We start from the raw sequence: 22,364 nt of genomic DNA on the forward strand, positions 1-22,364 counted from the left end.
CTGTTTCAAAACCTCCAAGGAAGGAGAGCCCACCGCCTCCCGAGGAAGCTTGTTCCGCTGAGGAACCGCTCTAACGGTCAGGAAGTTCTTCCTAATGTTGAGCCGGAAACTCTTTTGTTTTAATTTCAACCCATTGGTTCTGGCCCTACCTTCTGGGTCCACAGCAAACAGTTCCACCTCATCCTCTATATGACAGCCCTTCAAGTACTTGAAGATGGTGATCCTATCACCTCTCAGCCGCCTCCTCTCCAGGCTAAACATGCCCAGCTCCTTCAGCCTTTCTTCATAAAGGGGATTAGATAAACATATGGAGCAGAGGTCCATCAGTGGCTATTAACCACAGTGTATTGTTGGAACTCTATCTGGGGCACTGATGCTCTGTATTCTTGGTGCTTGAGAGGGACAACAGTGTGTTGACTTCTAGTGTCCTGGGCCTACTGATGGACCTCCTGATGGCACCTGGGTTTTTTGGCCACTGTGTGACTCAGTATTGGACTGGATGGGCCATTGGCCTGATCCAACATGGCTTCTCTTGCGTTCTTATGTTCATAGGACTTGGTCTCCAGACCCCTCACTGTAATAATAAATTATGATGAAATAATAAATAGTGATGAAATAGGATTTGGGTCATAGCCCAGGCAAGCCCGATCTCATCAAATCGGGGAAGCTAATCAGGGTCAACTCTGGCACGTACTTGGACGGGAGACCTCCAAGGAATATCAGCAGTCGGGAGGCAGAGGCAGGTTTTATTCAGCCTCCTCCCTGAATATTCTCCAGGTCCCCGGTAGGGGTCAGTCACCGGAGATCACCAAGGCTTCCAGGTGCACCCACGCACACAAAAATACAAAAGGAAAGGAAAAAAAAACCCCTTAAGAACAGAACTGAAGTGCAAAGCAAATTGTTAATAAAAAGGTAAAGGTTGTCCCCTGTGCAAGCACCGAGCCACTACCGACTCAAGGGGTGACCTCACATCCCGACGTTTTCATGGAAGACTTTTTACAGGGTGGTTTGCCATTGCCTTCCCCAGTCATCTACGCTTCCCCCCCAGCAAGCTGGGGACTCATTTTACCGACCTCGGAAGGATGCAAGGGATCGAACTCAGGCCGTGAGCAGAGAGCTTGGAATGCAGTACTGCAGTGTTACCACTCTGCAGCATGGGGCTCACAATGATGCAAGATTGCATAATGGATCCAACTAAGTATACACGATATCCAGCTTACAGCAAACTATACGCAGGAGCCACAGTTCCTTATAATCCCTCCCTCCCTTCCTTCCTTCCGCTCTCAAATATCTGATGTTCATGTCTTGCGACTCTCAAACATCTGGTATTTATTCTATGTCGTCTGTTACACTGAGCAACTTTGGCCACCCCTGGGCTATACCATACCATTCCACATCTCCAAAAAAGAAGGCTATAGCTATCACGAAATTCTTGCTTTGGGGATTTCTGTCAAGAGAGCCAGTGTGGTCTAGTGGTTGAGAGCGGCAGACTCTCATCTGGAGAACCGGGTTTGATTCCTACTCCTCCTCCACGTGAAGCCAGCTGTGTGACCTTGGGCCAGTCACAGGTCTCTCTGACCTCTCTCAGCCCCACCTGCCTCACCAGGTGCCTGCCGTGGGGAGAGGAAGGGAAAGAGACTGTCAGTCACTTTGAGACGCCTTGAGGTAGAGAAAAGCAGGCTACAAAACCTGTTCTTCCTCTCAGCCCCACCCACCTCACAGGGTGTCTGTTGTGCAGAAGGAAGATAAAGGAGATTGTGAGCCGCTCTGAGACTGAGATTTGGAGTGGAGGGCGGGATATAAATTCAATTTCTTCTTCTTCTTTCCCCCTGACTCCCTCTCAGATCTATAGGAAAGTCACGAAACTTAAAAGATCCGATGGAAGCAAATAAAATTTGGCTCTATTAAATGGTGTGTGCGCGAGGAGGAAATCGATACCTTTTCCTTTTGTCCAAGAACTGCGGTACTTTGTTTGTCATCCATTAACCAGATTGTAAAAAGCGTTCCTCGTTTCTCTGCCCCTTGTTAAATGTCAGGCGTCTATTTTTAAACACCTGTACGACAATCTTCACATACGCTACTGCATGGTGTATTTTTTTTAAAAAAAAATGAAACATCCTTTTCTCTGGAGAATCACAGAAGAAACGGTTGCTCAGGCAACGTCGGTTTTTTTGTGCTTCCTGTTCGACGGAACCATCGAGCGAGTTCGCCGAACACATCAGCCGTCCCGGGGTCCGGAGGAGCCGCCGATTCTCCTTTGAGGGGCGCCTGTAATGAATCTGTTGCCAGGGCGCCTCTGGGAGATTAAATGAACATATCGGGGATCGATTTCTGATTCGTTCTTCGAGGACAGTGAGGTAGGCCCTGGCCGCTCTCCAAGAGAGGCAGATGGACCCGACGTTAAATTGCTGAATCTATCTTTCCTCACTTTCGCTGGGCTTGGAAGCGAGACAGGAGTCTCCGCGAACGCAGGCATTGAAAAGACAAGTCTCTAAATTTCCCAAAGCGAAGCCAGTTTGTCTTCTGCGGCCTGCGGCCTTTCTTTTTTAAGTGCTGACTGACCTCAGACCCAACTTTACCTTCCAGAGTGTTCTGAGCTCCCTGTGTCAAGTTCACAGGTGGTTCTACAAAAAAAAACCTCCAGCAGAAACTCACTATTACAGCTGGTCGTCTCCAATTGAAGAGATCAGTTACCCCGGAGAAAATGGAGGTGGTTTGGTGGGTGGAGTCTATGGCATTGTACCCCACTGAGGTCCCCTTCTCCACTCCTCCTCCTCCTTCCGTGGCGTGGGTGGGGATTCAAGCTCCAGTCTCCCAGACACTAGTTCAAGTCTCTTAAACCATTACAGTGCACCGTGGAGACTTGTCAGGCCTGACCTGCTGCAGGAGGTCGTGGCAGCAGCTACAAGAGGGGATTGGATAAACATCTGGAGCAGAGGTCCATCAGTGGCTGTTAGCCACAAGGTATAGATGGAACTCTCTGTCTGGAGCAAGTGATGCTCTGTATTCTTGGTGCTGGGGGGGGGGCACCAGTGGGAGGGCTTCTAGTGTCCCGGCCCCACTGGCAGGAGCGGTGCACAGGAGTAGGCAAAGTAGGCACTCGCTAGGGTGTCACCTGGCCTAGGTGGCACCGCTGGGTGCCCCCTCCCTGACCCATGACTCTGACTCCTGACCACTGTTGCCTCATCCTCACCCACCACCAAGCTGCCCTCAACAAAGTCAAGCCACCCCCCTTCCCCCAATGTGCAACTTGGCCTCCTGCCTTATCCTGTCCCGCCACCCTCCTTCCTGTTGTGGCTGGCAAGCACCTATTCTCACGATTTTTTAATAACTTATCACATATTTTTGAAAAATTAAAATTAAAAACCAGTAAATTAAAAATGTGCAAAGTTTCAAGTTTGGTGCTCTTCATTTTCCCTATTTTTTTAAATAGTGTGTGTGGGCGCACGCGCTAGTGGGTGACTTGTGTAGGGCACCAGAAAGCCTAGCACTGGCTCTGCACACTGGTGAACCTCCTGATGGTGCATGGAGTTTTTTGGCCACTGTGTGACACAGAGTGTTGGGCTGGATGGGCCATTGGCCTGATCCAACATGGCTTCTCTTATGTTCTTATGTGTGACACAGAGTGTTGGACTGGATGGGCCATTGGCCTGATCCAACATAGCTTCTCTTATGTTCTTATGTGTGACACAGAGTGTTGGACTGGATGGGCCCTTGGCCTGATCCAACATAGCTTCTCTTATGTTCTTATGTGTGACACAGAGTGTTGGACTGGATGGGCCATTGGCCTGATCCGACATGGCTTCTCTTATGTTCTTATGTGTGACACAGAGCGTTGGACTGGATGGGCCATTGGCCTGATCCAACATGGCTCCCCTTATGTTCTTCTGCAGAGATCGGCATCTGCAAAGCAGTCTGTGACTTGAACGGGGCGATGACTGGATTTTGGCCGGCTGCTGGCCTGCCATTTAAATAGGTGCTTGCAGGCTGAAGAGCTGCAACTGGCCTGAGCTTGCTAGAGCCTGGAAGTTAAACAAGGCCGGCCCTGGTTGGGATTTGAATGGGAGACCACTGAGGGAGTCCAGGGTTGCTATTCAGGGGCAGGCAATGACCAACCACCTTCTGCTCATCTCTTGCCTCAAAAACCCTTTGAGGGTTTGCCATAAGTTGGCTGCCATAAGTTTTGATGCCGCTTCATTATTGTTTTATTCAGGGCTTTTTTTGTAGTAGGAGCTCCTTTGCCTATTAGGCCACACCCCCCTGATGTAGCCAATCCTCCAAGAGCTTACAGGGCTCTTCTTACAGGGCCTACTGGAAGCTCCAGGAGGACTGGCTACATCAGGGGTGTGTGGCCTAATATGCAAAGGAGGTCCTGCTAGAATTCCTTACAGGGCTCTTCGTACAGGGCCTACTGTAATCTCTTGGAGGTTTGGCTGCATCAGGGGTGTGTGGCCTAATATGCAGAGGAGGTCCTGCTAGAATTCCTTACAGGGCTCTCAGTACAGGGCCTACTGGAAGCTCCAGGAGGATTGGCTGCATCAGGGGGTGTGGCCTAATATGCAAAGGAGGTCCTGCTAGAATTCCTTACAGGGCTCTTAGTACAGGGCCTACTGGAAGCTCCAGGAGGATTGGCTACATCAGGGGCGTGTGGCCTAATATGCAAAGGAGGTCCTGCTAGAATTCCTTACAGGGCTCTCAGTACAGGGCCTACTGTAATCTCTTGGAGGATTGGCTACATCAGGGGTGTGTGGCCTAATATGCAGAGGAGTTCCTGCTTCAAAAAAGCCTTGGTTTTATTAGAACAGAAGATTTGGATCAGTCTGAATGCTGGTTGTAGATGGCAGATTGGGCCCAGCTTTGCAAGAGATTCATTCATTCATTCATTCATTCATTCATTCATTCATTCATTCATTCATTCATTCAATCATTCATATTACTTGCAGTCCTCTTTTCTCACTGGGAGAGAGTCAATAGAATCAACACAATGGGACATTTAATAAAGATGAAATTAAATTTGGAATGTAGAGCCAACCAGAAGTCTAAAAAAAAGAACTGAAGCTATTTATTTGCTTCACTAGGAAATAAGGCCAGTTGTGAGGAAAAATACAACAGGCTCTAGAAAGAGGCTCTGGGCAAGTGCCCCTCCCACTTGCTATCTTCCCACCCACCCACCCACCAACCCTTGGCCTTCACACACCCTCCCCACCCTTGCTGTCTTCCCACCCACTTACAGATGCCAGCTTCCTCATCTCCCCCCCCCCCCCACATGTGTGTGTGTGCACTCATGTCTGTGATGGCTCAAAGCCTTGAAAAATGGAGATAAGGAAGAATAATTAGGGGTGCAGGAGGGGCATGATGACAGTCACACAGGCGGTGAAGCTCAGCATCCCTTTTGTTTGCAGTTTATTGTTGCTGCCTTTTCCTGTCATATTCAGCCTCTGAGAGCCAGTTTGGTGTAGTGGTTAAATATGCTGACTTTTATCTGGGAGATCCGGGTTTGATTCCCCACTCCTCCACTTGCACCTGCTGGAATGGTCTTGGGTCAGCCATAACTTTGTAGGAGTTGTCCTTGAAAGGGCTGCTGCTGTAAGAGCTCTCTCAGTCCCACCTACCTCACAGGATGTGTGTGTGTGTGTGTGTGGGGGGGGGGGGAAATGGTAAAGGAGATTGTGACCGCTCTGAGACTCTGAGATTTAGAGTATAGGGTGGGATATAAATCCAATATCATCATCTTCTTCTATCTTCATCTACTTCTTCTATCTTCATCTATCTTCTTCGTCTTCCTCTGTCTTCTTCTTTGTCTTCATCTATCTTCTTCTTCATCTATCTTCATCTTCTTCATCATCTTCTTCTTTGTCTTCCTCTATCTTCTTCTTTGCCTTCCTCTATCTTCTTCTTCATCTTCCTCTATCTTCTTCTTTGTCTTCCTCTATCTTCTTCTTCATCTATCTTCATCTTCTTCTTCATCTTCTATCTTCATCTATCTTCTTCGTCTTCCTCTATCTTCTTCTTTGTCTTCATCTATCTTCTTCTTCATCTATCTTCATATTCTTCATCTTCTATCTTCATCTATCTTCTTCTTTGTCTTCATCTATCTTCTTCTTCATCTATCTTCATCTTCTTCTTCATCTATCTTCTTCTTCTTCGTCTTCCTCTATCTTCTTCTTTGTCTTGCTCTACCTTCTTCATCTTCTATCTTCTTCATCTTCTATCTTTTTCGTCTTCTTCCGTTGAGCATCAGCATGAGCTTCTGGTGTAACCCTACCTTCCTCCCCAATGAGGACCGCTCTCCTCCGTTTTATCCTCACAACAGCGCTGTGAGGTAGGCTAGGCCCCTGCTACTGAACCGGACAGGAGTGAGAAGCCAGGGCCGAATGGTAGGAGGTTTCTCGCTGTAGCGGGAGACTTGGATTCCCTCCAAGGAGTGCTTTTGTGGCTGGGCAAGAAGGAGGAGACAGGCATGCTTAAAATAAAATGCATTTGTCAAAATAGATGTCCGTACTTTATGAGGAAGGGATGAAACCAGTTATTAAAAATGCAGTGGCCCACCCCTCTCATTCTCTCTTTCTGTCCCCCTCTTGGTTTCCTTCACAGCAAGGGGGTAACCATTTTATAAGTCACGTTGAGAAGTCGACAGCCCTAGCATTTCTGCTCTACCCATCAAGAGCAAGCCAGAGCGGCAATTGCTCAGAAAGCAACCTGAGATCATTCTGACCCTAAACGGTAGGAATACCACTCAAAGCAGAGCAAACTCAACGCTGGAGGATTTGGATGCAGTAAAGTGTCCATGATGACTGGCGAATTATGCATCTGCGTCCCGCTCGAACCCCTCCAGAGCCTCTCGCGTTGGAGGAAGGTGCCATCATTAACTGAGCCAAGTGGCAGGATGAGGTCCTTTTGTCTCAAGCCTTGAATTCTTCCCTTTTCTTTGCAGCCCTGTAGAGCTCTCGGCTGTTGGAGAGATGCGTCATTGTAGTACAGAGGTGCACAAGCATGTTGAGCCTGTAGGCGCCGTAGGGATATTGGGAAAATGTCATGGAATTTTGGAATTTGCTTGTCATCTCGAGGAAAGGAACCACCATAAAAGACTACCAAGACCATAAAAACATCAGAAGAGCCCTGCTGGATCAGAGCAGTGGTTCATCAGGTCCAGCCTCCTGTCTCACACAGTGGCCAGCCAGTTCCTCTGGAGGGCCAACAACAGGGCAGAGAGGCCGAGGCCTTCATTAGAACATCAGAAGAGCCCTGCTGGATCAGACCAGTGGTCCGTCTAGTCCAGCCTCCTGTCTCACACAGTGGCCAACCAGTTCCTCTGGAGGGCCAACAACAGGGCAGAGAGGCCGAGGCCTTCATTAGAACATCAGAAGAGCCCTGCTGGATCAGACCAGTGGTCCGTCTAGTCCAACATCCTGTCTCACACAGTGGCCAACCAGTTCCTCTGGAGGGCCAACAACAAAGCAGAGAGGCCGAGGCCTTCATAAGAACGTCAGAAGAGCCCTGCTGGATCAGACCAGTGGTCCGTCTAGTCCAGCATCCTGTCTCACAGAGTGGCCAACCAGTTCCTCTGGAGGGCCAACAACAGGGCAGAGAGGCTGAGGCCTTCATAAGAACGTCAGAAGAGCCCTGCTGGATCAGACCAGTGGTCTGTCTAGTCCAGCATTCTGTCTCACACAGTGGCCAGCCAGTTCCTCTGGAAGGCCAACAACAGGGCAGAGAGGCCGAGGCCTTCATAAGAACATCAGAAGAGCCCTGCTGGATCAGACCAGTGGTCCGTCTAGTCCAGCCTCCTGTCTCACACAGTGGCCAACCAGTTCCTCTGGAGGGCCAACAACAGGGCAGAGAGGCCGAGGCCTTCATTAGAACATCAGAAGAGCCCTGCTGGATCAGATCAGTGGTCCGTCTAGTCCAGCATTCTGTCTCACACAGTGGCCAGCCAGTTCCTCTGGAAGGCCAACAACAGGGCAGAGAGGCCGAGGCCTTCATAAGAACATCAGAAGAGCCCTGCTGGATCAGACCAGTGGTCCGTCTAGTCCAGCCTCCTGTCTCACACAGTGGCCAACCAGTTCCTCTGGAGGGCCAACAACAGGGCAGAGAGGCTGAGGCCTTCATAAGAACATCAGAAGAGCCCTGCTGGATCAGACCAGTGGTCCGTCTAGTCCAGCATCCTGTTTCACTCAGTGGCCAACCAGTTCCTCTGGAGGGCTAACAACAGGGCATGAGGCCAAGGCCTTCATTAGAACATCAGAAGAGTCCTGCTGGATCAGACCAGTGGTCCGTCTAGTCCAGCATCCTGTTTCACTCAGTGGCCAACCAGTTCCTCTGCAGGTCCAACAACAGGGCATAGAGGCTGAAATCTTCACCTGATGTTACCTCCAGACACTGGTATGCCTCTAAATGTGGAGGTTCCCTTTAGTTAACATGGCTAGTAGCTGCTGATAGACCTGCGCTCCACAAATCTGTCTACTCTCCTTTTAAAGCTATCTGTGCCTATGGCCGTCACTGCATCCTGCGGCAGTGAATTCCACCAGCAACTTCTAGCAATCATAAAACGGTATCCATGGGAGCAGAACTGCATCTTTACTTTAGGGAAAAGAAGCCATTTGGTTCCAAAGAACGAGGAGGGTTTGTTCTCTGTCTGTTTGTAAGGAGAAACTTTCAAGCCTAGAAATAGAAGAAAATCTTTATCTATGGCCAAGCCCGAGTAGCCAATATTAACCTGATCTTCTCACGGCTTGCAAGCTAAGTGGGGTTGACCACAGCCAGTACAGAGAGCCAGTTTGGTGTAGTGGTTAAGTGCACAGACTTTTATCTGGGAGTACCGGGTTTGATTCCCCACTCCTCCACTTGCAGCTGCTGGAATGGCCTTGGGTCAGCCATAGCTCTCGCAGAGGTTGTCCTTGAAAGGGCAGCTTTTAGGAGAGCTCTCTCAGCCCTCCTACCTCACAGGGTGTCTGTTGTCGGGGAGGAAGGTAAAGGAGATTGTGAACCTCTCAGACTCTGAGATTCGGAGTGGAGGGCGGGATATAAATCCACTATCATCATCATCATCTCCTTCTCCTCCTGCTCCTCCAAGGAAGTCCAAGGTTGCTATCCAGAGGATGGTGCTGTAAAGACAGGAAGAACTTCATGACCGTTGCACGATTTTAGTTGAAAATGTGTTTGTATTTTGGTTGTGTTGTAAAGACGAAAAGCACTTCCTGAAGTTAGAGTGGTTCCTCAGTGGAGCAGAGTTCCTTGGGAGTTAGGGCATACCAGCTCTGCTCATCTTTTGCTGCTAAAACCCCATCAGATGGAGCTTCATGGGGTCTCCACAAGTCAGATGTGACTTGATGGCACACTTTACCTTGAGGCCAAGCTGAGGGCTCCTGTCCAGGTGGAGTCCAGTGCATTGCTCCTCAATCAGCTGGCATGAAATGACCTGAAGTTTCTAGATTTCTTCTCAATGTTGTACCGAACACTCTGGATTTTATCACCAAGAATAAATCGGGTGCCAAGAAATAGGCCGGTGGGCACCACATAGAGCAGAGGTTTTGAACTCATTTGTTATGAGGGCTGGATCTGACCGAAATGAGACCTGATTGGGCTGAACCATGTTGGGCTGGGCCAGGTGTGTACCTATTTAGGATTAGATAGCAGAGATATAAATTTTATACAGAACACAGACAAGCACATAAAAACTTAAAACGTTAGCACTCATTGGTCTTAAAGATGCTTTCTTTGTATTTTTCCCATGGGATCCAGGGAACTGAGCAAAGGAAGCTCTGGTTCTTTCCTTCCTTCCCCAGGGGACTGCGGGGGGGGGGAGCCTCAGCCAATAGAAGGGAGGCTTGGCTCGGTAGCTCTGCTGTGCAATTGAGAGAGCCTGGCAAAGGAAGCTATTCCTCCCCCCTCCTCCCCAAGGGAGGAGCCTCAGCCAATGGAGAAAATAGAGGTTTTACTCTATAGCTCCTGTGCAGTTGAGCAAGCCTTGCAAAGCAAGCTGTGATGCAGAAGGAAGCAAGAGAGAGGGAGAAGGAAGCAGATGACAGCCGGTTGCTCGGGGGCCTGATAGGAGCCCTCTGGGGGCCTGATTAGGCCCCCAAACTGCATGTTTGACACCCCATAGAGGATTGCAGTCCCAGCTGTTCAAGAATATTTACGGCAGGTGTTTTGAGACCACACAGGGCAGGAAACTACATCTTTGCAAAAAAAAATCTTGAGTATATATGATTTGCCACTCTTCCCCTTGAGTAGAATTTTTCAGCAAAGAAAAGAAGAAAAGAGAATCCCTCCAGTGTAGAAGAAGCTAATGATCTGAATCACAGCGGGGGGGGGGGGGGGATCCAGATGTCCTTTTGAAACGCTTTGGCACAGAGGAGAGAGGTGATTGTCGACAGCTGATGGGGGAAACAAGTCGGGCCAGTTCTGCTCGCATTCCTGTGGGGGACTGTCACATATTTACAGACTCCACGAAGTTTCCTCCTCCTCCTGGGACAATACAGCGGAGAGGGATATGGCCACTCCCCATTCTAAACCCTGGGGTTATAGAACTTTCCCTTTGCGTCGGTCCCGAAGGATTACAGTCCCCAAAACAAAGAGGGGTTAAGGGTTTTGCAGCAGAGCTGAGAAAACAGGGCTCTCTCGAGAGTTGTGAGATTCACAAAACCCGCTCTCTGCGACTTACAAAGACTCTTGGAGATTCTTTATTGTTATGCTTTTGGTGGGGCATGAAACATTTTTTGTTGCACAGGGTTTAACTGCTCAGAATGAAAGAACCCAGGTAAGTCCTTTACTTCACACGTACCCTCCGGAGGCAAGCTTTGTATGCTGTGCCCCCTCTTGTATGATTTTGATTGAAAGTGTGTTTGTATTTTTGTTGTGTTGTAAAGACAGGAAGAACTTCCGGATGGTTAGAGTGTGGTTCCTCAGGAAAGCAGACTTCCTTGGGAGTTCGGATGGGGGGGGTGCTCTGTGGAGTTTTTTAAAGCAGAGGCTAGATGGCCACCTGACAGCAGTGCTGAGTCTCTGAATTTAGGCAGATCGTGAGAGGGAGGGCAAAAAGGGATGATGAGCCAGGGCTTGGCTCTCATGGCTCCTTATCAGGCCTCATTTGGGGCAGGATCTCACAGGAGCAGAGCTCTGGAACCTCTAAACCAGGGGTGTCAAACATGCAGCTCAGGGGCCAAATCAGGCCCCCAGAGGGCTCCTATCGGACCTCTGAGCAACTGGCGGTCGTCTGCTTCCTTCTCCCTCTCTCTTGCTTCCTTCTATATCACAGCATGCTTTGCCAGGCTTCCTCAATTGCACAGGAGCTACAGCCTCTGTTTTCTTCATTGACTGAGGCTCCTCCCTTGGGGAGGAAGGGTGGGAGGGATAGCTTGCTTTGCCAGGCTGACTCAATCGCACAGCAGAGCTACTGAGCCAAGCCAATCTTCCTTCTATTGGCTGAGGCTCCTCCCCCTCCCTTGGGGAGGAAGGGTGGGAGGGATAGCTTGCTTTGCCAGGCTGACTCAATCGCACAGCAGGGCTACTGAGCCAAGCCTCTCTTCCTGCTATTGGCTGAAGCTCCTCCCCCTCCTTGTCCCCTGGGGAAGGAAGGAAAGAGCCAGTTCCCTGGAGATACAAAGAAAACACCTTTAAGACCAAGTGCTAATGTTATAATCATGTTTTATTTTACGGGGTTTTTTTTTTAAAAAAATCTTTACTTGTGTGTTTGTCTGTGTCCTTTATAAAGTTTATATCTCTGCTATCTGGTGTTACCTTTTATGACATACATGGCCCAGCCCGACAAGGTCTCATTTATGTCTATATAATGCATGGTTATAGGATGGGGGAGACTTGTCTTAGCAGTAGTATGTGTGAAAAGGATCTAGGAGTCTTAGTGGATCATACGCTGAACACGAGTCAACAGTGTAATGTAGTGGCTAAAAAGACAAATGCAATTGTGGGCTGTATCAACAGAAGTATAGTGTCCAGATCATGTGAAGTGATGGTATTGCTTTACTCTGCTCTAGTAAGACCTCACCTGGAGTATTGTGTTTAGTTTTGGGCACCCCATTTTAAGAAGGATATAGACATGCTGGAATGGGTCTAGAGGAGGGCGACAAAGATGGTGAGGGGTCTGGAGACCAAGTCCTATGAGGAAAGGTTGAAGGAGCTGGGCATGTTTAGCCTGGAGAGGAGGTGACTGAGAGGTGATGGGATCACCATCTTCAAGTACTTGAATTGTTTTCTGTGGCCCCAGAAGGTAGGACCAGAACCAATGGGTTGAAATTAAATCAAAAGAGTTCCTGGCTCAACATTAGGAAGAACTTCCTGACCGTTAGAGTGGTTCCTCAGTGGAACAGGATTCCTTGGGAGGTGGTGAGCTCTCCTTCCTTGGAGGTTTTTAAACAGAGGCTAGATGGCCATCTGACAGCGATGAAGATCTTGTGAATTTAGGGGGAGGTATTTGTGCAGGGGGTTGGACCTGGAGGTCCCTTCCAACTCTATGATTCTGTGATTCTATCTCAGATCCGCCCCTCATGATAAATGAGCTCGACACCTCAGCAGTAGACAGTATTGTCTTTGACGGACCAGGAGTCTGATTCGATATAAGGCAGCTTGGTGTGTGTTCATGTGTGTTGTCTTGTTGGAGGTCTTCCAAGCAACCACGGAGGGGGTGAAGGCAAATCTGTCCACGAGCCAAGATTTTCTGGAGCTAAACAAAACTCTCCAGTCAGCTTTGTGAACAGGTTGTGAATGATCTTACGGAGGAACTGAGCCGTGCTGGACAATGTTTCTGCTCGTTTGCACAAATGAGACATATTTAAGCTTCATTTCAGCAGATGAGTGAGAATTAGAGGGGTGCATTTGGAAAATAATTGAAATCCAAGCAAAATTATGCCTTGTTGATCGAACCCAGAAGGGCGATTAAATGAAATTTCTTCTAACTTCCGGATCTCAGCGGACTGGGCTAAGGTTAGCAATTTATTCTGGCTCTCTCGCCATGTCCGTTATCTGCGGTGTTTCAGTTTCCATTTGTCCACACTGCCTTTTTTTCTTCTTTGGACTGTGTGCAGTAGGAGAGGTGCAGACAGAAGGCTGACTCAGAAAACCTGTACCTGATAAGCACGCTGTCCAACCAGAACACTTAACCCACACTTCAACCACACAGCCCCATCCACCATTGCCATTTCTGTGCACAGCTTTCCACACACACACCCAATCGCAATGTCTCTCCATCTAATACAGTTCTAAAGAAACTCCAGTGGTCCTCAGATTTTACAAGGTTGGGGAATTTGGTGAAAGTTTAGTGAGATCTACCAGGCATGTATTATTTGTCACCCAGTACAGAAAGAGAAATGGGAAGTAGATGAGGAGGACTTGACTAATATATATGTATATGTACTTATGTACTTTCTCCTTGTGGGACCCAAAGTGGCTTACAACATCCCTTCTCCATTTTTTTCTTTGCAACAAGCCTGTGAGGTAATGATAACAGTAGTAGTCGTCGTCGTAGTAATCATATGGCAGTATGTGTAGTATAGTTAGCCTGTGAGGTAATGATAACAGTAGTAGTCATCGTAGTAGTAATCATATGGCAGTATGTGTAGTATAGTTAGCCTATGAGGTAACGATAACAGTAGTAGTCGTCGTTGTAGTAATCATATGGCAGTATGTGTAGTATAGTTAGCCTGTGAGGTAACGATAACAGTAATAGTTGTCGTCGTAGTAATCATATGGCAGTATGTGTATAGTTAGCCTGTGAGGTAATGATAACAGTAGTAGTCGTCGTCGTAGTAATCATATGGCAGTATGTGTAGTATAGTTAGCCTGTGAGGTAACGATAACAGTAGTAGTAGTCGTCGTAGTAATCATATGGCAGTATGTGTAGTATAGTTAGCCTGTGAGGTAATGATAACAGTAGTAGTCATCGTAGTAGTAATCATATGGCAGTATGTGTATAGTTAGCCTGTGAGGTAACGATAACAGTAGTAGTCGTCGCCGTAGTAATCATATGGCAGTATGTGTAGTATAGTTAGCCTGTGAGGTAACGATAACAGTAGTAGTCGTCGTCGTAGTAATCATGTGGCAGTATGTGTAGTATAGTTAGCCTGTGAGGTAATGATAACAGTAGTAGTCACCGTAGTAGTAATCATATGGCAGTATGTGTAGTATAGTTAGCCTGTGAGGTAACGATAACAGTAGTAGTCGTCGTAGTAGTAATCATATGGCAGTATGTGTAGTATAGTTAGCCTGTGAGGTAACGATAACAGTAGTAGTCGTCGTCGTAGTAATCATATGGCAGTATGTGTAGTATAGTTAGCCTGTGAGGTAACGATAACAGTAGTAGTCGTCGTCGTAGTAATCATATGGCAGTATGTGTAGTATAGTTAGCCTGTGAGGTAACGATAACAGTAGTAGTCGTTGTCGTTGTAATCATATGGCAGTATGTGTAGTATAGTTAGACGATCCTAAGATTGTCTGGCAGCCAGAAGTTCTAGCTTTTTTAGTGTTCTGTAACATTCGGTGGCGAACTAGACTTGTTTTTAAGGCATTGTCAAGTACCTTGTCACGAATGAGTTAAGTTTTAATGTGCCTTCTTTTTCTTTCTCTGAGTGCCTTGCGACCAGCTTGGAAATGTTGCACATTCCAGTGTACTGTTATCTCTTCCTCCCTGTTTTCCGTCCCCAGTTTCCAGCACTGTAGCAGTACACACCTGTGGGTATTATGTCTAGCACACTTTGTGTAACAGAATGTATCTAAGCTTGCAGCCTTGGGCCGGGAACCCCTGGACACGGACCACTGGGAAAATAATGGGCATGGGAAAGAAGGAAGGGGGTTTTCTGCTTCGCATTCCCTAAACCCTATATCATCCCTGCTCCCCCTGCCTAATCCCAGATTTGATTTAGAATGCCTGTCTGAGTGTACTTACCTGGATTCTACAATAAATGTGACTTCATCAGAAACTGGAGTCTATTTACTGAGTACCATAGGGTTCCTGAAAGGCAAGAGATGTTTCAGAGGCAGTTTGCCATTGCCTGCTTCTGCGTCACGCCCCTGGTATTCCTTGGAGATCTCCCATCCAAATGCTAGCTTGGAACCTATTGGGAAGTGTAAATAATTGGAACTTCGGATCTGAAGAAGTGCCATGTCTTGAATGTGATCCTTAGATGAAGCTTTCAGCGAAAACGGGGTCCGAATGTTCCGGAGGTGCTCGTTTAGCTGCATGTCTGAAAATTAATTAACTGCACATTTCAGAGTTGAATTTGAACTGGAGTCCTTCTGAGAAATCTTATTTCTCAGCCAGTTTGGTGTAGTGGTTATGTGTGCGGACTCTTATCTGGGAGAACCGGGTTTGATTCCCCACTCCTCCACTTGCACCTGCTGAGATGGCCTTGGGTCAGCCATATAAGTCATAGAATAAATAAATAGCTCTGGCAGAGGTTGTCCTTGAAAGGGCAGCTGCTGTGGGAGCCCTCTCCAGCCCCACCCACCTCACAGGGTGTCTGTTGTGGGGGAGGAAGGTAAAGGAGATTGTGAGCCGCTCTGAGACTCTTCGGAGTGGAGGGCGGGATATAAATCCAATATCATCATCATCATCATCATCATCATCATCATCATCATCATCATCATCATCATCATCATCTTCTTCTTCTTCTTCTTCTTCTTCTTCTTCTTCTTCTTCTTCTTCTTCTTCTTCTTCTTCTTCTTCTTCTTCTTCTTCTTCTTCTTCTTCTTCTTCTTCTTCTTCTTCTTCTTCTTCTTCTTCTTCTTCTTCTTCTTCTTCTTCTTCTTCTTCTTCTTCTTCTTCTTCTTCTTCTTCCAAGAAACCTTGCTGCATTCATTCCGCTTTGTATTTGTTATGTATTTTCTGTGATCCTTTAAAGCAAGCGTGTCAAACTCTTTCGTTAGGATGGTCAGATCTGACATAAATGAGACCGTGTTGGGCTGTGCCATGTCAGGCTGGGCCGTATGTGTACCTATTTAAGATTAGTTAGCAGCCAAAGAAGAGGTACAAGGACTCCTTGAAGAAATCCCTTGGTACCTGTTGCATCAACCATCACCAGTGGTCTGACCTAGCCTCAGATCGCAAAGCATGGAGGCACACCATCCACCAGGCTGTCTCTTCCTTTGAGAACGCACGCATAGCTGGTCTTGAGGACAAAAGGAGATTGAGGAAGAATCGCACTGCTACAGCACCAACCCCAAATCAGACTTTTCCTTGCAGCCACTGTGGCCGGACTTGCCTGTCCCGCATTGGTCTTGTCAGCCACCAGCGAGCCTGCAGCAGACGTGGACTACTGCACCTTGTGCGATTGAGCAAGCCTTGCAAAGCAAGCTGTGATGCAGAAGGAAGCAAGAGAGAGAGAAGGAAGCAGATGACAGCCAGTTACTCGGGGGCCTGATAGGAGCCCTTTGGGGGCCTGATATGGCTCTCAGGCCTCATGTTTGACACCTCTCCTTTAAAGTTTAAACAATATGAATTTTCATGTTCTAAGACGTAATTGTAGTGTGTCTTTAGTTAATATAAGAGAATTTTTGAGACACTCTTACATAGAGGAGGTGCCTTTTTTCCTTTGCCAATTTTTCCATGATTCTCATTTTTGTTGCCGTACTGCCAGGGGGTGGCTGGAGATCTGTTGGGATCACAACTGATCTCCAGGCCTCAGAGATCAGTTCCCCTGGAGAAAAGGCTGCTTTGCAAGGTGGATTCTTTGGCATTATGTGTATGTGTTAAGTGCTGTCAAGTCACTTCTTGGCAACCCTATTAATTAAGATCCTCCCAGACACCCTTTCATTAATAGTCTTTCTCTGGTCTTGCAAACTGAAGGCTGTGGCTTCTTTGATGGAGTCCATCCACCTCATGGTTGGGTCTTCCTCTTTTTCTGTGGCCTCCAACTTTTCCTAGCATTACTATTTTATCCAGTGACTTTTGTCACTGAGAGCCAGTTTGGTGTAGTGGTTAAGTGCACGGACTCTTATCTGTGAGTACCAGGTTTGATTCCTCACTCCTCCACTTGCAGCTGCTGGAATGGCCTTGGGTCAGTCATAGCTCTCGCAGGAGTTGTCCTTGAAAGGACAGCTGCTGTAAGAGTTCTCTCAGCCCCACCCACCTCACAGGGTGTCTGTTGTGTGTGTGTGTGTGGGTGGGAAGGTAAAGAAGATTGTGACCACTCTGAGACTCTGAGATTCAGAGTATAGAGCGGGACATAAATCCAATATCATCATCATCTTCTTGTCTCCACAGAATGACCAAGTATGAGAACTTCAGTTTGGTCCTTTTAGCTTCTAGGAAGAAGCCAGGCTTGATTTGATTGGTGGAACCCACCAATTTGTCTTTTTGGTGGTCTGTGGTATCTGTGACACTCTCCTCCAACTCCACATTTCGAAGGAATCTGATCTTACCTCAAAAATCCTATGATGTCTCTCCCCTCCTCAAACCCCACCCTCATCAGGCTCCACCCCACCAGAATCTCTAGGTATTTCCCAACCCAGTGCTGGGAACACTATATATCGGGCAGCAAGGGAAGAGAAGAGGAGGGTGGTGGTCAGCTTTGTTGCTGAGGAAGGACCTACAGGCTACAGTTCAGATGCAGAACATCAGAAGAGCCCTGCTGAATCAGACCAGTGGTCCACCTAGTCCAGCATCCTGGCTCACACAGTGGCCAGCCAGTTCCTCTGGAGGGCCAATAACAGGGCACAGAGGCTAAGGCCTTCATTAGAACATCAGAAGAGCCCTGCTGGATCAGACCAGTAGGGCTGCCAAGTTCCTGGGCCATTCGGGGCTTCTTCTGCCCTGGAGGTTCCCAGCCTGCTGACCCACATTGGGTCGGTGGGGGGATTGTCCCCTGACGTCGCCAGCGTGATGACATCACGTGGAAGTAACGTCGTCATGGCAGTGACATTGTGCGCCGGCTGCTCTAGGAGCATCCAGGAAAACTCTATGGTTTTCTTGGACGCTCTAGCAATCTGGGAGGGAAACTCTATGGTACCATAGAGTTTTCCCTCCCAAATTGTTAAAACGTCCAGGAAAACCATAGATTTTTCCCAGATGCTCCTAGAGAGTCCAGTGCGCGACATTGGTGGTGCAATGACATCATATCTGAGGCCACGGGGGACTTGGCAACCATACAGATCAGTGGTCCAACTAGTTCAGCAACCTATCTTACACAGTGGCCAACCTGTTCCTCTGGTCGGCCAACAACAGGGCAGAGAGGCCAAGACTTTCCCCTGATGTTGCCTTCTGACTCTGGGATTCAGAAGATTAGTGCCTATGAATTTGGAGATTCTCCTCAGCCACCATAGCTGAGGAGAATCTATAAGCACATAAGAGAAGATAAGGGACTGTGTGGAAACCTCATCTTTTCCCTCAACCTGCCTCTCCTGAAATAGCTGTCATTTTAACCAATTAACAATTCCTGACAAAAAAAAAACCCACACAGGCCAGGAAGAGAGCCAGTAGCGGAAATGTGAAGTACATCTCGGCCTACTTCTTCTGTTTATGCAACCCATTTAACTGAGAAGTGTTCCCTGAGGATAGACAGGTAAGATAATTGTAGGTCAAGGAGAAGCCATGTCTTTTCCCTTCCCGGTCTCCGTGCATGTCTCGCCGGGGCACGTGGTCTGCAGATGGGAAAGCCGATGCCTATTAAAAGGGCACAGTTTGATTAAGCCGAAAACACTCTGCTTGGCAGCTCATTGTAGCTTCCTGGAGTAATGGAGGCCAGGCAGGTCGCCAAGGAAACGCACTCAACCTTGAGGGAGGAAGGGTTGATTGCTACCTTGCCCGCAGTCAGATTAATGGAGGAGGATTTGGAACAGGTCTTGGAAAGGGGGTGTTGCTGGCCAGCTTTTGAAAGCTGTGAGTCACCCTTACTTATTAAGATTGCCCATCTCCAGGTGGCATCTGGAGACCTCCAAGAATGACAACTTATCTCAGGACTGCAGAGATCAATTCTCCGGGAGGAAATGGCTGCTTTGGAGGATGAACTCTATGACATTAGACCCATAGCAGGGTTTGGGGAGGGGAGGGTCCCTCAGTGGGGTATAGATCCATACAGTCCATCCTCCAAAGCAACCACCGTTCCCCACGAGAAGTAATCTGTGTTGTGTGGAGATCAGTGGTCATTCCAGGAGATCTCTAGGTCTTCCCCTGGAGGTTGGTAATCTTGTCCCTTCTCAGCCGGGAAGCCTGTTGGGTGGTATTGAGTTAGCCACTCTACCTTGCAGGGTCGTCGTGAGGATAGCAAGAAGGAAAGAATGGAGTAGGTAGAGGAGAGCAACGAGGATGATCAGGGCCTGGAGATCAAGCCTTCTGAGGTAAGGCTGTGAGGGGCATGTTCGGTCAGGAGAAGAGGAGGTTGAGGGAGAACAAGATTGCTCTCCTGAAGGATTTTGAATGGCTGTCAGGTAGAGGAGGGCAGGGAGCTGTTCCTATTGGAAGCAGAGGAGTAGACTCACAGTAATGGGTCTAAATTAAGGGCGGGAAGGTACCAATGTTCCCGCTAAGCTACAGAGTCTTGTGAGCAAAAATTCTATTTTGTGAGCTACTGGCATTAAAGTTGTGAGCTACTGCATAAATTATTGTACTCTGAGCTAAAACAAAAATGTGTCAGCTGGAGGCTAAAAACCGGTGAGCTAGCTCACCCTAACTCAGCTTAAAAGGAACACTGGGAGGTACTGGCCAGATATTAGGAAAAACTTTCTTACAGTCAGAATTGTTGACAGTAGAATCAGCTCCCAAGGGAGGTCATGAGCTCCCCTTCATTGGCACAAAGAAGAAGAAAAAGATATTGGATTTATATCCTGCCCTCCACTCTGAAGAGTCTAAGAGCGGCTCACAATCTCCTTTATCTTCCTCCCCCACAACAGACACCCTGTGAGGTGGGTGGGGCTGGAGAGGGCTCTCACAGCAGCTGCCCTTTCAAGGACAACCTCTGCCAGAGCTATGGCTGACCCAAGGCCATGCTAGCAGGTGCCAGTGGAGGAGTGGGGAATCAAACCCGGTTCTCCCAGATAAGAGTCCGCACACTTAACCACTACACCAAATTGGCTCTCAACACGCATCAGGGATGCTCTAGGCTGAGTAGAGGATTGGACTAGACGGCCTGCGTGGCCCCTTCCAACTCTGTGATTCTATGTTGTTGTTGTTTTTAAAGGCAGTCCTCTGTGCAAGTACCAGTCATTTCTGACTCGGGTGACGTCGCATCATGTCGTTTTCATGGCAGACTTTCTTACAGGGAAATTTGCCATTGCCTTCCCCAGTCATCTACACTTCCCCCCCAGCAAGCTGGGTACTCTTTTTTCCGACCTCGGAAAGATGAACGGCTGAGTCAACCTTGAGATGGCTACCTGAACCGAGCTTCCACCAGGATCGAACTCAGGTCGTGAGCAGAGAGCTTGAACTGCAGTACTGCAGCTTTACCACTCTGCACCATGAGAAATATAAATAACGTTGTAGGAAGGGGTAGCAAAAAACGTGATAGGCATGTCTTCAGGGTGGTGAGAACCAGAAAGGATTGTGAGGCACTCCAAAGGGATCTGTTGAGGCTGGGTGAGTGGGCGTCAACGTGGCAGATGAGGTTCAGTGTGGCCAAGTGCAAAGTAATGCACATTGGGGCCAAGAATCCCAGCTACAAATACAAGTTGATGGGGTGTGAACTGGCAGAGACTGACCAAGAGAGAGATCTTGGGGTCGTGGTAGATAACTCACTGAAAATGTCAAGACAGTGTGCGATTGCAATAAAAAAGGCCAACACCATGCTAGGAATTATTAGGAAGGGAATTGAATACAAATCAGCCGGTATCATAATGCCCCGTATAAATCGATTGTGCGGTCTCATTTGGAGTACTGTGTGCAATTCTGGTCACTGCACCTCAAAAAGGATATTATAGCATTGGAAAAAGTGCAGAAAAAGGCAACTAGAATGATTTAAGGTTTGGAACACTTTCCCTATGAAGAAAAGTTAAAACGCTTGGGGCTCTTTAGCTTGGAGAAATGTTGACTGCGGGGTGACATGATAGAGGTTTAAAAGATTATGCATGGGATAGAGAAAGTAGAGAAAGAAGTCCTTTTCTCCCTTTCTCACAATACAAGAACTCATGGGCATTTAGGGTTGCCAATTCAAGAAATATCTGGGACTTTGGGGGTGGAGCCAGGAGACATTAGGGGTGGAGCCAGGAGCAAGGGTGTGACAAGCATAACTGAACTCCAAAGGGAGTTCTGGCCGTCACATTTAAAGGGACGGCACACCTTTTCAATTCCTTCCTTCCATAGGAAATAATGAAGGATAGGGGCACCTTCTTTTGGGGCTCATAGAATTGGACCCCCTGGTCCAATCTTTTTGAAACTTGGGGGGTATTTTGGGGAGAGGCACTAAATGCTATACTGAAAATTTGATGCCTCTACCCCAAACAACAGCCCCCCCCCCAGAGCCCCAGATACCCACGGATCAATTCTCCATGATTTTCTATGGGAATAAATCTCCATAAGGAATAATAGAGTTCCCAGCAGACATTTCCCTCACCTCCCCGCGCTTTCTGATGACCCTGAAGCGGGGGGAGGGTCTCCAAACCAGGGGATCCCTGCCCCCACCTGGGAATTGGCGACCCTATGGGCATTCAATGAAATTGCTGAGGTTAAAACGGATAAAAGGAAGTACTTCTTCACCCAAAGGGTGATTAACATGTGGAATTCACTGCCACAGGAGGTGGCGGCGGCTACAAGCATAGCCAGCTTCAAGGGGGGATTGGATAAGAATATGGAGCAGAGGTCCATCAGTTGCTATTAGCCACAGTGTGTGTGTGTGTGTGTATTTTGGCCACTGTGTGACACAGAGTGTTGGACTGGATGGGCCATTGGCCTGATCCAACATGGCTTCTCTTATGTTCTTATGTGTGCATTGATCCCAACGCCTCTGTCATTGTCATCAATTTCCAAGTATTTGGATTGGGCTAATGATTCACAGGAGGAACCCCGTGGCACAGAGTGGTACAGCTGCAATACTGCAGCCCGAGTTCTCTGCTCATGACCTGAGTTCGATCCCAGCAGAAGTTGGGTTCAGGTAGCCGGCTCAAGGTTGACTCAGACTTCCATCCTTCCGAGGTCAGTAAAATGAGTCCCCAGCTTGCTGGAGGAAAAGTGTAGATGACTGGGGAAGGCAATGGCAAACCACCCTGTAAAACGTCTGCCGTGAAAACATCGTGATGTGACGTTACCCAGAGTTGGAAACAACTGGTGCTTACACAGGGGACTACCTTTACCTTTTCCTTTTTAATGATTCATGGAGTAAAGAGGCATGAGTTCTCCAAAAACTTCTGCAAGTCCAAAGCTGCCGTAAGGGGACTGATGCTCTGCTCCATCTCACTTTAGACAGAAAAGGTCCACCCGTGGATTTTGC

General features: G+C 48.0%; 1 protein-coding gene across 1 annotated transcript in view; it reads left to right on the forward strand.

Moving 5' to 3' along the window:
- SYT16 (synaptotagmin 16) overlaps nt 1-22,364 on the forward strand; it is a 171,417-nt gene that overhangs the window by 48,662 nt on the left and 100,391 nt on the right. The window lies entirely within an intron of this gene.

The sequence above is a fragment of the Heteronotia binoei genome, chromosome 21, assembly GCF_032191835.1.
Source record: "Heteronotia binoei isolate CCM8104 ecotype False Entrance Well chromosome 21, APGP_CSIRO_Hbin_v1, whole genome shotgun sequence".
Taxonomy (NCBI): Eukaryota; Metazoa; Chordata; class Lepidosauria; order Squamata; family Gekkonidae; genus Heteronotia; species Heteronotia binoei.